This window comes from Schistocerca gregaria, chromosome 3 (assembly GCF_023897955.1).
Source record: "Schistocerca gregaria isolate iqSchGreg1 chromosome 3, iqSchGreg1.2, whole genome shotgun sequence".
Classification (NCBI taxonomy): domain Eukaryota; kingdom Metazoa; phylum Arthropoda; class Insecta; order Orthoptera; family Acrididae; genus Schistocerca; species Schistocerca gregaria.
Genome location: NC_064922.1, coordinates 426,863,628 through 426,876,904, shown reverse-complemented (window position 1 = coordinate 426,876,904; position 13,277 = coordinate 426,863,628). Strand labels below are relative to the sequence as shown.

At 39.8% G+C, this 13,277-nt stretch overlaps 1 protein-coding gene and 2 non-coding genes across 5 annotated transcripts in view; 1 reads left to right on the top strand and 2 right to left on the bottom strand.

The window, feature by feature from the left end:
- LOC126356207 (protein sprouty-like) overlaps positions 1-13,277 on the bottom strand; it is a 523,717-nt gene that overhangs the window by 38,396 nt on the left and 472,044 nt on the right. The window lies entirely within an intron of this gene.
- Trnaw-cca (transfer RNA tryptophan (anticodon CCA)) lies at positions 11,158-11,232 on the bottom strand. The gene has a single exon. It is a non-coding gene; the product is annotated as a tRNA-Trp (tRNA).
- Positions 11,331-11,405, top strand: Trnas-cga (transfer RNA serine (anticodon CGA)). Its single transcript has one exon. It is a non-coding gene; the product is annotated as a tRNA-Ser (tRNA).

Here is a 13,277-nt window from a genome sequence, read left to right as displayed (position 1 = left end):
AACGTGATTTCAGTTTCCGTAACAATGTGTTACGAAGTGCACGCATTTTAGAGCAGCACTGTCAGAAAGGAAAGTTCTAGTGGTGGAAAAAAAGTGAAAGTGATTCATGATATCGAGAATGGAGCTACAAGTTTTGACGTGTGTCGTCAATTTGGCCTCGTAAATTCCCCAGTCCGAACGATTTGGAAAAACAAGGATAAAATTGTTACTGCGTTTGAACAAAATCGATCTGAAATCAAGCGACTACGAAAAGCTGAAAGGAGCGACGTTGATGAAGCGCTGCTTGTGTGGTTTAAGCCACAGAGAAGCGTCTCTCCTTATGGGATCTCTCCTTATGGGTAAGCAGAAGAATTTGCCAAAAAATTAAAATTAGAGGAATTTGAGTGCAACAGTGGCTGGCTTAACAGATTCAAACAAAGTCAAGGCATTACTTCTTTTGGCAAAGCGGGCGGTGAAGCCGACCGTGTACATACTGCAACAATCCAACAATGGTTCACTACCGTGTGGCCTACAATTCGTGAACTATATGCAGACTGTGACATCTTAAACGCAGACGAGACTGGCGTTTTCCTTAAATCGACAACTGACAAAACTCTGAAATTCAAGGGCAGAAAGTGTCGGTGGCAAGTTATCTAAAGTACGAATAACAGCTCTGGCTGTGCTAATGCAGATGGAACTGAGAAGAAAAAATTGTTCGTGACAGGTAAATCAAAAAATCCCACGTGTTTTAAGCATGTAAAAAATTTGCCAGTACACAACAGTGCTAATTAGAAGGGCTGCATGATCTCCGAACTCTTTGTAGCTGAAATACAGCGTTGGGATTGGGAGCTTAGAGGTCAGAAAAGGAAGATACTGGTTCTTGGTGACAAATGTCCTGCACTGTCTGGTCTGGTCTTGTTTTTCTTCCTGCAAATACGAGAATCTTATTGAAATCATGGACCAAGGAGTAATTAGGAATCTGAAGTGCCACTATCGTAAGCTCATATTACTGAAAATTATACAATGCATTCAGAAAAGCAAGATTATGCTATTACACCGATGGATGCGAGCAGATGCATTATCAAAGCTTGGAGCCCAAACCATCAAAAACTGTTTCAATCATGAAGAAATCACAACTGAAGGTATAAACGCCGCCAAAACTGAAGACAATTTCGATGACACTGGTGATTTGCTGCCATCTGCATTGCTGCCAGAAATCAAGTGTGATATCCGCAATCAGTGTGAATGTGAAAAGTATGTAACAACAAATGATGACCTTGTTACAACCGAAGCGCAAACTGAAGACGAAACTGCAAATGAAGTGAAGAATCAGAGACACAGTGACCAAGAAGTGAACGAAGGAGGTGAAGAAGAAGAGGAAGAAGAAAGAAAGAAATTCCTACCTCTACTGTGAGTGATGCATTGGAAGACATTAAAATTGTGAATATGTTCTATGAAACTAGGGGAGGGAGCAGAAACTGCAAATGAAATAATGAACACAGAACTAATTTAGAAAATGTGTATTAGGCTAATAAATAGCAGAGTAAAATGACTGATTACTTCACTCTTTAGAAAAGGAGTTAGGCGAGTACTCGATGTACTGCTACATATACTGCATTCAGGTAAGCTTAAGAGTGAATACTATATGTAAAATAAAAGGAGTCTACATAAATTTGTTCTTTTCCATTTGCCAGCACTATACAGGGTAATTCAGGAAGATATACATATATTTTAATATGTTATTCTACAAGTAAAACTAAAGAAAAAAGTTCATGTAAACATAAGTCCCCAAATGTTTAGTTACGCCTGATAAAAGATTTTGCCTCAATTTTTTTGGCAACTTCGCTAATATGAAGCAAGTGAAAAACTGTTTGAGATTAAAGTAAAGCACGATTTCCTTTTTTTTTTTTTTTACTGACCTGTTGAATCTAATAAAACATGTCCCAGACGTGCCTCTGCAGTACTTTTCCAGAACATCCAGAGAATCAAAGAAGTAATTTCGTAAAATTTTTAATTTATTAACTACTTGGCACAGTTTGTTTTATAAATTCCAGACAATTGCAAACAGTTCTCAACAGAAGGTGTAGAGAATTTAATTTTGGAAAAATGATGGATAACGTTAACTGAAACTGTATGAATGTGTCAGATAACATGCTTTTATTAATACCATTAAACAAGTCAATTCATGTTAAACCGGAAAAATATTATGTTCTTTCACTGAACAATATAGAAAACTGACTCGATTCAAGGGAAGTAAACGACAGATACAATTCACTAACAATTGCCATCAACGTCATAAACATTTCTAAATTCTTGATGACGATGACGATGATGATGATGATTCTTAATGGAAGGTAAGCAAATTTTCTGGAAAACTACTGCAGATACACGTCTGGAACATGTTTTATTAGATTCACCAGACCAGTAACAACAAAATAAATAGAAATCGTGCTTTACTTTAACCTCTTACAGTTTTATAATTGCTTCATATTAGTGAAGTTACTAAATTTCAGGCAAAATCTTTTATCAGTCGTAACTGTATAACTAAATATTTTGGGACCTATGTCTATATGAACTTTTTTCTTTAATTTTACTTATAGAACAACATATCAAAATATTTGCATATCTTCGTGAATCACCTTGTAGATTGAAAATACGAACCTCGGTTACGGCACTCGTTTATAACAACATACTTTTCAGGGCCCTTTGAATGTTATTACAGCCAGGTTCCACTGTACTTTGTCAGTAGCCAGTAGCAATGAATTTGCCTCAAACTGCAGTTATCATCATCATCACATCATCATTATCTTGAACAGTTTCCTGTTCCAGGCTACGTCTGTTTGAAACGTAAGCCTCTCCATCTAATCATGTTTTCCTACCATCTACCTGTGTTCACAATGGTCCAGTCCTCGCCTCTTTTTTCAACACACTTCTCCACTCTTTCTTTGTCCGTTGTACTTCCTCTTGGTTGTTTCCTTCACATGTTCATTTCATGTATATTCTTGGAAATCCTCTTGTTTTCCTTTCTCTTTCAGAGCCCTTACCATCTTAGCCTTGATGTTTCTACCCTGCTCTGAAAGGGCTCCTCTTTCACTATTTCTCTTACCTTTTCGTTCCGCATCCAATCTCTCTCTTGTTATTCATATTCTACATCTGAGGAACTTCGTTTCATATGCCTGTAATCTGATAATTTTTTTTTCTTTACCCACTTTTCAGATGTGTAGGTCAGTACTGGGATGTAATAACTTCTATCATTATTTCTTTGCTTTTTTGTGGGACGTCTTTGTTCCAAACAAAACTCTTACCTCTTTTCAGCAATTTTTTTTTGCCTGTCTGCCACATTCTCTGACCTCTCTCTCATTTCTTCCATTTTCCTCTCTCTCACTTCATAATCACTTGACACTTCCCACCTTCTTCAAATGTTCACCTCAAATACTTCTTCTGCTAGTTGGTCTCTCTTTCTTTCTGGTTGTAAATTTCATTCCATACTGTCCCACAGTTTTTTCCCAAGTATCCACCTATTCCTAAATCTTCTCCTCCCTGTTTCCCCACATCATCAAGTCATTCGCAAACACAGTTGCTTTCATCTTGTCTTCTCCAATTTTTTTACCATCTTCGTCATTATCTCATCAGTTATCACAAAGAAGGGGAGAGGTGGCAATCCACTGTCCAATTCCACACCAAATGTTTGCTGAAATCAATACGTCCTTCCATTCCCACTTTCACACTTCTCATATTTTCACAGTACATCTCCCCCAGCCTGCTTGTTGTCTCTTCTCCCACTCCCTTCTTTTCGAATGTTTCTCAGACCTTTCCTCTATACACGCTACCAAATACCTTTTCTGTACCGAAAACGGGCACCGCGCGGTCTTCTCAAAGTTCGTACTGGTCCTCTTGGAGCTGCCTTGCTGCAAGTACGAGCTCAACATGGACCTTCCAGGTCAACTCCTAGGTCAGAGGTCACTTCCTCTCTCAATTTGTTCTCGAACCTTGTTCGGATTCCACGCTTAGATTGCAGTTACATGATTTTCAGATTTTGTTACAACATTGGATTCCACCATACTCTAATAGTAGGACTACACGAAATCTGAACTGGTACGATAGTTCTGTGCCTTTTAGAAGAATATGTTACTCAGTGTAATAATGAGGTTTAAATTTTGTTCTTGGCGGGAGGAAAAACTTCGACATCACTGGAGTGCGACACACATACCATCAATGTAAGTGTTTCTTAACTGACATAAACTAACTACGAAAACTATTAGATGATATTCGATGTACATGAGTTGGACAGTATCACTGTATAAACAGTTCTTGCCCATGACTGCGTGAAACTGCTATTTTATGTACATTTGACTTCAAATTGAGGGCACTGATTAATCTCCCTAGCGGGAGAGAGCAAGCAAGCGTACAACAAATCAGGTCTCCTTTTTCTGCCCATCGACCTGTTCTGGCCTAGGTTCCATATTTTCACTGGCCGTCCTGTGTCCCTGTTTCCTTTGGAGTCTGCATTACAAGGCCATTTTTGGAATCCTTGTTGCTTCCATTCGTTCCAGATTTTCTTCCAGTTTCGTTTGTGTTCTTCTATGCTGTCATTTACTGCAACAATATTCAGTTGTTTGCAATGTTTTCGTTAGGTATCCTATTCAAGGTAGTGCAACCTTTGACTGCTCGTAAAAATTTCATTTCAGCTGCCTGAACTTGGTTAGAATCTTTTCATAGCTCAGGCTTCACTGCCATATAAGTAAAACAGTTCCAGCCGTCATCTTATATGATTTCAGTTCTGTGTCTCTTCGTATATTTTTAATGTTCTATTTATAGTGTCCCATATAATGTAATATCTCTGTAATTTAAAATTCCCCTGAGGGGTAAAATTAAATTTTCTGAGTGATAAATCAAAATGGTTCGACTGTGTTCGGCCATGAAATTAAATTCATTTTGGAACGATTTTTTCTATAATCAGTATTTCATAATAACACGTGACACAATATGGTAGAGGCTGTAGTTTGTGAAACGAATACATGAGCATCTTCCTCACACAGACCATCCCTTACGCACATACTTTGTACTAAGCATCTATGACAGTAAAACTGAAACATAAAACTCAAATATGCTTAAATATATCACGAAAATCTCTTCTGTAAATTGCAGGTAATTGACAATACAACCCTACAGTAACTCTGTAGTCACTACTACACTGTTGTGTGGCCTACAGAGTATCATTATTATTATTATTGTTATTATTAGTGGCAGTGGCCATACATAAAGCATTAGGAGCCTGAAGTCTTCCAATTTTTTCCAGAAGTGCACACATTTTTGCTTGGTTGATTTTAATGGGGATGCAGGGCAAAGATGAAACAAGTAACACTAGAAAGAGTAGTGGCGTAGAGGAAGCACATTTTGAAATATGTAGCCCTCAGTGTGGAGGGAGTTGATGTCGGTAGCACGTGTGATTTACTGAGAATTGCTTATAATTCTATAAAAGAACAGGGTGTTGGAAACAGGCAGTACCAACTGCCAAGTTTACTCATTAGCTCGTGGTTTAATAAAACATCCACAAAAAGTAAATATCATTTGCCTTTTGTTAATCTAAAAATTAAAGGGGGCGAAGACAATTCTTTTTTGTTCTAAAGGTTAGTTGGGCTCTGATGTTGATGATGGTGGGCAGAGGCGAGGGCTATTAGCTGCTATCTGATTGCACTCGTGGGTAATGGTCTTAGAAAGGTATGGAACCAACGCCTTAAGAGAAAGAAAGGTGACTATGAGATGGGAGAAATAAAACAGAAGAATTTATGCACTTTTTCATTGTCCATATCCAAACCATTCTGAAACGAAACGCCGCATTAATTACAGAGTATATGAAACATATAAAATGATTCCTTTCTTATTTTTCCCTTAAGCTCTGGATCTGGAGTAACTGTTTATACACAATCGAGAAAAAACCCAGTCGATAATATCCACCATATGTCGATTTAAGTAGTGAGAGCTAAACACACATTTCGTACTTGATAGTGGTGGGAAAGTGTTCTTTCAACGGTTTCCTTAACATTCCGTAATATGACATAGGAAACATTCATTTATTCAGTAACTTACCGTTATAGTTCGTTCACTGTGCCGCTTTGAACGGCTTTATCCCACCCTACCATGTCATAAAAAGAGACGTCTGTCAAACGTTACATTCTCTTCGTTTTTCCTGCTTCGATGTCATTTTTATTTATCTTCCAGCAATAAAAAAGGCATCTGAATTTAAACAATTTATATTCTATATGTGGATAATGGCCAGGGCAACAAAACCTATTTCATCCCCTCTCATAAAGTTCTCTGAATTAAATGCCAAATTTCACTAGAAACAAATAAACGGTCATCTCTTCGGTTTCTAAAGTTCTTTTACATGGGAAAAATAATTAATAATTCAACAATACCATTTCCACAGTTATACAAAACTTAAACTATTAGTTCAAGCGATGAAAGATAACAAGAAAACCATGAGCTTATTGTAAAACCATGGCTATTCCCACTCTGTTGCGTAAATGTCATATTTGCACCGTAACCAAAGACGCAGGAACAGGTATCAGACAACATACGTGCTGTTTTAAAACAAGAAAGGAAGGATACCTTCGAGAGAAAGGAAATTAGTTGGCAATTACAAAGAAGAATTTGTACAGGGCGAAGAACAAGCTGGATAAATCGCATCAGTTGACAGAACTATCCTCAGAAGCAGCAGCAGCAGTTGCTGTTTGACACCCTTTGCTGTTAAACGCCACAGCCAGACTTCTCCACGCATTACAGCTCTTGGCTATACGCATCCAATCTTGAAGGTGCATGTTTTCTAATATTTTCCCATCTTCCATCAAGTCATCGTCTCGGTCTTCTCATATTTCTTGGACTCGAGCAAGTAACTTCCTCCTGCCATCTGCCATCCACGAGTTCCTCCCACGTCCATTTCATTTTCATTACGGTCCTAATTACGTCATCCACTCCAGCCTGTTGCCCTATCCACTTGTCTGTTTCCTGTCTCCTAGTAATTCCCAACATGCATCTCACATTTGTTCCCTGAGCAACCCGGTTTATTCCCATTAAATGTTCCGGTTTATTCCTATTAAATATTCATGTCTAGCTGCTGTAACTCAAAACTGGTATTGCACACCGGTTATAATCTTCCGTTTGCAGCATATCGGAAGCTCAGTTTGAGACATATTCGACGAGGATGGAAGCTGAAGCAATGAATTAAATTTTGTGTCATATCTCCTGCTTACTAGGCAGATGTGCTAGCTATCATACCTGCGCGGAACAATTAAGTCCAATGCTCTCGCTAACACACACTTCAGTTAAGATCTTCACCCCATTTTCCGTTTCTCGTATCGTCCCTATTTCTGAGGCTCTCCTACACTGGAATTATATTTCACTTGCCAAAACCATCTTCTCCATTTTTACTCTTCTTTTATTTCCTTGACTGTTTCATCCACTGATTATCCTCCGCATCTCTATGTAAGTTACGTCTCAACTACATTTCTTTAGGCTTGGTCCTGTATTAGTGTGTGTGCATCTGTGTGTGTGTGTGTGTGTGTGTGTGTACGTGATATGAAGGTAGGAGGACTCAAAAAAAGAAGGTTAGCACAGTCTGGAGTTGTTGTTGTTGTGGTCTTCAGTCCTGAGACTGGTTTGATGCAGTTCTCCATGCTACTCTATCCTGTGCAAGCTTCTTCATCTCCCAGTGCCTGCTGCAACCTGCATCCTTCTGAATCTGCTTAGTGTATCATCTCTTGATCTCCCTCTACGATTTTTACCCTCCACGCTGCCCTCAAACACTAAATTGGTGATCCCTTGATGCCTCAGAACATGTCCTACCAACCGATCCCTTCTTCTAGTCAAGTTGGGCCACAGATTTCTCTTCTATCCAATTCCATTCAATGCTTCCTCATTAGTTATATGATCTACCCATCTAATCTTCAGCATTCTTCTGTAGCACCAGATTTTGGAAGCTTTTATTCTCTTCTTGCCTAAACTATTTATCGTCCACGTTTCACTTCCGTACATGGCTACACTCCATACAAATACTTTCGGAAACGACTTCCTGACACTTAAATCAATACTCGATGTTAACAAATTTTTCTTCTTCAGAAACACTTTCCTTGCCATTGCCAGTCTACATTTTATATAATCTCTACTTCGACCATCATCAGTTATTTTGCTCCCCAAATAGCTAAACTCCTTTACTACTTTAAGTGTCTCATTTCCTAATCTAATTTCAGCAGCATCACCCGTTTTAATTCGACTACATTCCGTCATCCTCGTTTTGTTTTTATTGATGTTCATCTTATACACTCCTTTCAAGACACTGTCCTTTCCGTTCAACTGCTCCTCCAAGTCCCTTGCTGTCTGTGACAAAATTACAATGTCGTCGGCGAACCTCAAAGTTTTTATTTCTTCTCCGTGGATTTTAATTCCTACTCCGAATTTTTCTTTTGTTTCCTTTACTGCTTGCTCAATATACAGATTGAATAACACCGGGGATAGGCTACAACACTGTCTCACTCCCTTCCCAACCACTGCTTCCCTTTCATGCCCCTCGAGTCTTATAATTGCCATCTGGTTTCTGTAAAAATTATAAATAGCCTTTCGCTCCCTGTATTTTACCCCTGCCACCCTCAGAATTTGAAAGAGAGTATTCCAGTCAACATTGTCAAAAGCTTTCTCTAAGTCTACAAATGCTAGAAACGTAGGTTTGTCTTTCCTTAATCTATTTTCTAAGATAAGTCGTAGGGTCAGCATTGCCTCACGTGTTCCAATATTTCTATTAAATCCAAACTGATCTTCTCCAAGGTCGGCTTCTACCAGTTTTTTCATTCGTCTGTAAAGAATTCGTTTTAGTATTTTGCAGCTGTGGCTTATTAAACTGTCAGTTCGGTAATTCTCACATATGTCAACACCTGCTTTCTTTGGGATTGGAATTATTATATTTTTCTTGAAGTCTGAGGGTGTTTGCCCTGCTTCATACGTCTCGCTCACTAGATTGTAGAGTTTTGTTAGGCCTGGCTCTCCCAAGGCTATCATTAGTTCTAATGGAATGTTGTCTACTCCCGTGGCCTTGTTTCGACTTAGGTCTTTCAGTGCTCTGTCAAACTATTCACGCAGTATCATATCTCCCATTTCATCTTCATCTACATTCTCTTCCATTTCTATAGTATTGTCCTCAAGAACATCGCCCTTGTATAGGCCCTCTGTATACTCCTTCCACCTTTCTGTTTTCCCTTCTTTGCTTAGAAATGGGTTTCCATCTGAGCTCTTGATGTTCATACAAGTGCTTCTCTTATCTCCAAAGGTCTCTTTAATTTTCCTGTAGGCAGTATCTGTCTTACCCCTAGTGAGATAAGCCTCTACATTCTTACATTTGTCCTCTAGCCATCCCTGCTTAGCCATTTTGCACTTCCTGTCGATCTCATTTTTGAGGCGTTTGTATTCCTTTTTGCCTGCTTCATTTACTGCATTTTTGTATTTTCTCCTTTCATCAATTAAATTCAATATCTCTTCTGTTACCCAAGGATATCTATTAGCCCTCGTCTCTTTAACCACTTGATCCTCTGCTACCTTCACTATTTCCTCTCTCAAAGCTACCCATTCTTCTTCTGCTGTATTTCTTTCCCCCATTCTTGTCAATCGTTCCCTAATGCTCTCCCTGTGTCCCTGAAGCTCTCTGCAACCTCTGGTTCTTTCAGTTTATCCAGGTCCCATCTCCTAAATTTTTCACCTTTTTATAGTTTCTTCAGTTTTGATCTACAGTTCATAACCAATAGATGTGGTCAGAGTCCACATCTGCCCCTGGAAATGCCTTACAATTTAAAACCTAGTTCCTGAATGTCTGTTTTATTATTATATAATCTATCTGACACCTTTCAGTATCTCCAGGCTTCTTCCATGTGTACAACCTTCTTTCGTGATTCTTGAACCAAGTGTTAGCTCTGATTAAATTATGCTGTGTGCAAAATTCTACCAGGCGGCTTCCTCTTTCATTCCTTACAACCATTCCATTTTCACCTACTACGTTTCCTTCTCTTCCTTTTCCTACTGTTGAGTTCCAGTCACCCATGACTATTAAATTTTCGTCTCCCTTCACTATTTGAATAATTTCTGTTATCTCATCATACATTTCATCAATCTCTTCATCATTTGAGGAGCTAGTTGGCATATAAACTTGTACTAATGTGGTAGGCGTGGGTTTCGTATCTATCTTGGCCACAATAATGCGTTCACTATGCTGTTTTTAGTAACTTACCCGCATTCCTATTTTCGTACTCATTATTAAACCTACTCCTGCATTACCCTTATTTGATTTTGTAGTTATAACTCTGTATGCACCTGACCAAAAGCCTTGTTCCTCCTGCCACCGAACTTCACTAATTCCCACTATCTCTAACTTTAACCTATCCATTTCCCTTTTTAAATTTTCTAACCTACCTGCCCGATTAAGGGATCTGACATTCCACGCTACGATCCGTAGAATGCCAGTTTTCTTTCTCCTGATAACAACGTCCTCCTGCGTAGTCCCCGCCCGGAGATCCGAATGGTGGACTAGTTTACCTCCGGAATATTTTACCCAAGAGAATACCATCATCATTTATCCATACAGGAAAGCTGCATGCCTTCGGGAAAAATTACGGCCGTAGTTTCCCCTTGCTTTCAGCCGTTCGCAGTACCAGTACAGCAAGGCCGTTTTGGTTAATGTTACAAGGCCAGATCAGCCAATCATCCAGACTGTTGCCCCTGCAACTACTGAAAACGCTGCTGCCCCTCTTCAGGAACCACACGTTTGTCTGGCCTCTCAACAGATACCCCTCCGTTGTGGTTGCACCTACGGAACGGCTATCTGTATCGCTGAGGCGCGCAAGCCTCCCCACCATCGGCAATGTCCATGGTTCATGGGAGGGGGGGGGGGGGGGGAAACCACTATATATTAATTTAGTGATGCTCAGTCATTTTACTTACCAACGATGCCAACCACATGCACAATATCTTTCACCCGAGTAACTTACAACAGTGCTGTAGTGCTAGTGGTGTTGATGCAAAACAGAGAAATGGCAACGATAAACAAATGAAAGATTGCACTATATCTACAACAACAGCTGCCGAAGTTGACATTTCGTCAAAGGAACCCAAGGAAACTTCCTGGCAGATTAAAACTGTGTGCCCGACCGAGACTCGAACTCGGGACCTTTGCCTTTGGCGGGCAAATGCTCTACCAACTGAGCTACCGAAGCACGACTCACGCCCGCTACTCACAGCTTTACTTCTGCCAGTATCCGTCTCCTACCTTCCAAACTGGCAGAAGTAAAGCTGTGAGTACCGGGCGTGAGTCGTGCTTCGGTAGCTCAGTTGGTAGAGCATTTGCCCGCGAAAGGCAAAGGTCCCGAGTTCGATTCTCGGTCGGGCACACTATTTTAATCTGCCAGGAAGTTTCATATCAGCGCACACTCCGCTGCAGAGTGAAAATCTCATTCTGGAACCCAAGGAAATTTGCAGAATGAGAAAGAAGTTGCAGATTAAACAGTGTTTCTGCAGATGAGTCAGTGGAATGTGTGGTGTCGTATACGGTCGACTGTGCGGGCACTAAGAAGTGAAAGTGACATTGAAACAAATGTCGAGCCATGAAGTTCAACATCCTTGTCGGACAGGGAGCCACAAATCCCGTCTCTAGTGAAACGTAGTAAAGGACAGTCTTTTCCAACGAGCGCGTACTAAACACAATGATATACGTGGAAGATCATTTGCATAAACAGTAAAGAAACAATTTTGAACATGTCGTGTTGTGTATTTCGTCTTCCGTCGGCAAGTATAAAAAGTCTTCTTTGTAGTGTTAAAGGCGATCGAAGCCGGATGTGTACCGCATTCAATGCGAATATGTCTTGTCTTGTGTAAAGCAGACTGTTAGAGCAGTCGAGACGAGATGTAAAGAACAGAGTAGCGACACACCCGACCAAAACAATCAAGAAAATCCGTTGGTAGTCGAGTACGGCCTTGAACATACTCATGAAAGGTAATACGATGAGACCAGTACCGTGGTTCAATCGCCAAGTTTCTGGGACAGCGTGATTATCGATACTATCGAAATAAAATGTAGAAAACTTAATAATCAGAGGCGGAAGTTTCAATTTAAACAAAGCTTTGGCTCCATTGCTCGCTTGTTTTTACTGGGAAACACAGAGAGAATGTGCGTTTCATGGAATATCAGTGCGAGGTGGGAAAAGATATCAAAGGACGTAGTGGACGTCGCAGTCGGAGTAATAAATATCATAAAAACGTGTGTGTGTGTGTGTGTGTGTGTGTGTATGTGTGTGTGTGTGTGTGTGTGTGTGTGTCACATTTCCTCCTAAAGCATTGGACCAATTTCAACCAAACTTGGTGCACATATGCTTTACTGTCAGGCAACAATCGCTGTGGGAGGAAGAACCATCTACCTACCGTAGTTCGGGAGATATGACATTATAAACACTGACATTAGTGAAAAACTGCTGCATCATGCATGACCTTTAAATGTGTTACTTCTGTGCCACTAACTGTAGTCCCAATAAATTTGGCAGGCAGTATCCACATATGCCAATACGTGGACCTACAAAAATTATATCGTGGCACCACATATAGCTCAGGAGATATGACGTCATAAACATTGAGATGCATGAAAGACTGCCACATTGTGCATTATGTTTAAATATATTATTTCTTTTGTACTAAATCTATTCGCAATAAATTTTGTAGACAGAGTCCACAAATTCCGCTGAATGTGCCTACAAAATTATTTCATTGTATGACACACAGCTCAGGAGAGATGACGTCATAAACACTGAGATGCGTGGAAAACGGCAGCCTCATGCATGTAGTTTAAATCATTTCGTTGCTACTAACTTCATTCGCAATATATTTCGCTGACAGTATCCACATATAGCACTGAAGGCATCAACACAAATATATCATTGTACAACATACCGTTCAAGAGATATGATGTCATAAACACTGAGACACATGAAAAATGCCGCATCGTGCATGAAGTTTGAATACATCTGTTCTTTGCAACTAACAGCCGAATCAGTTTAAGGAAATCCCTGACACTTGGCACCTTCAACTGCGAAACGCAAACAGTTGTAGGCGAGAACGACAGCCGTCTGCAGAGCTATGAAGAGGCGTTGCTATGGAGACGTTCACAAAATCGCAGCAATGCCAAGCGTACAGAAAGTGTCTGCGATCATGTTTCTTAATTTGGATACTGTAGTTACAAATTTGCATATTATGCTTATTTCTTTGTTTCTTAA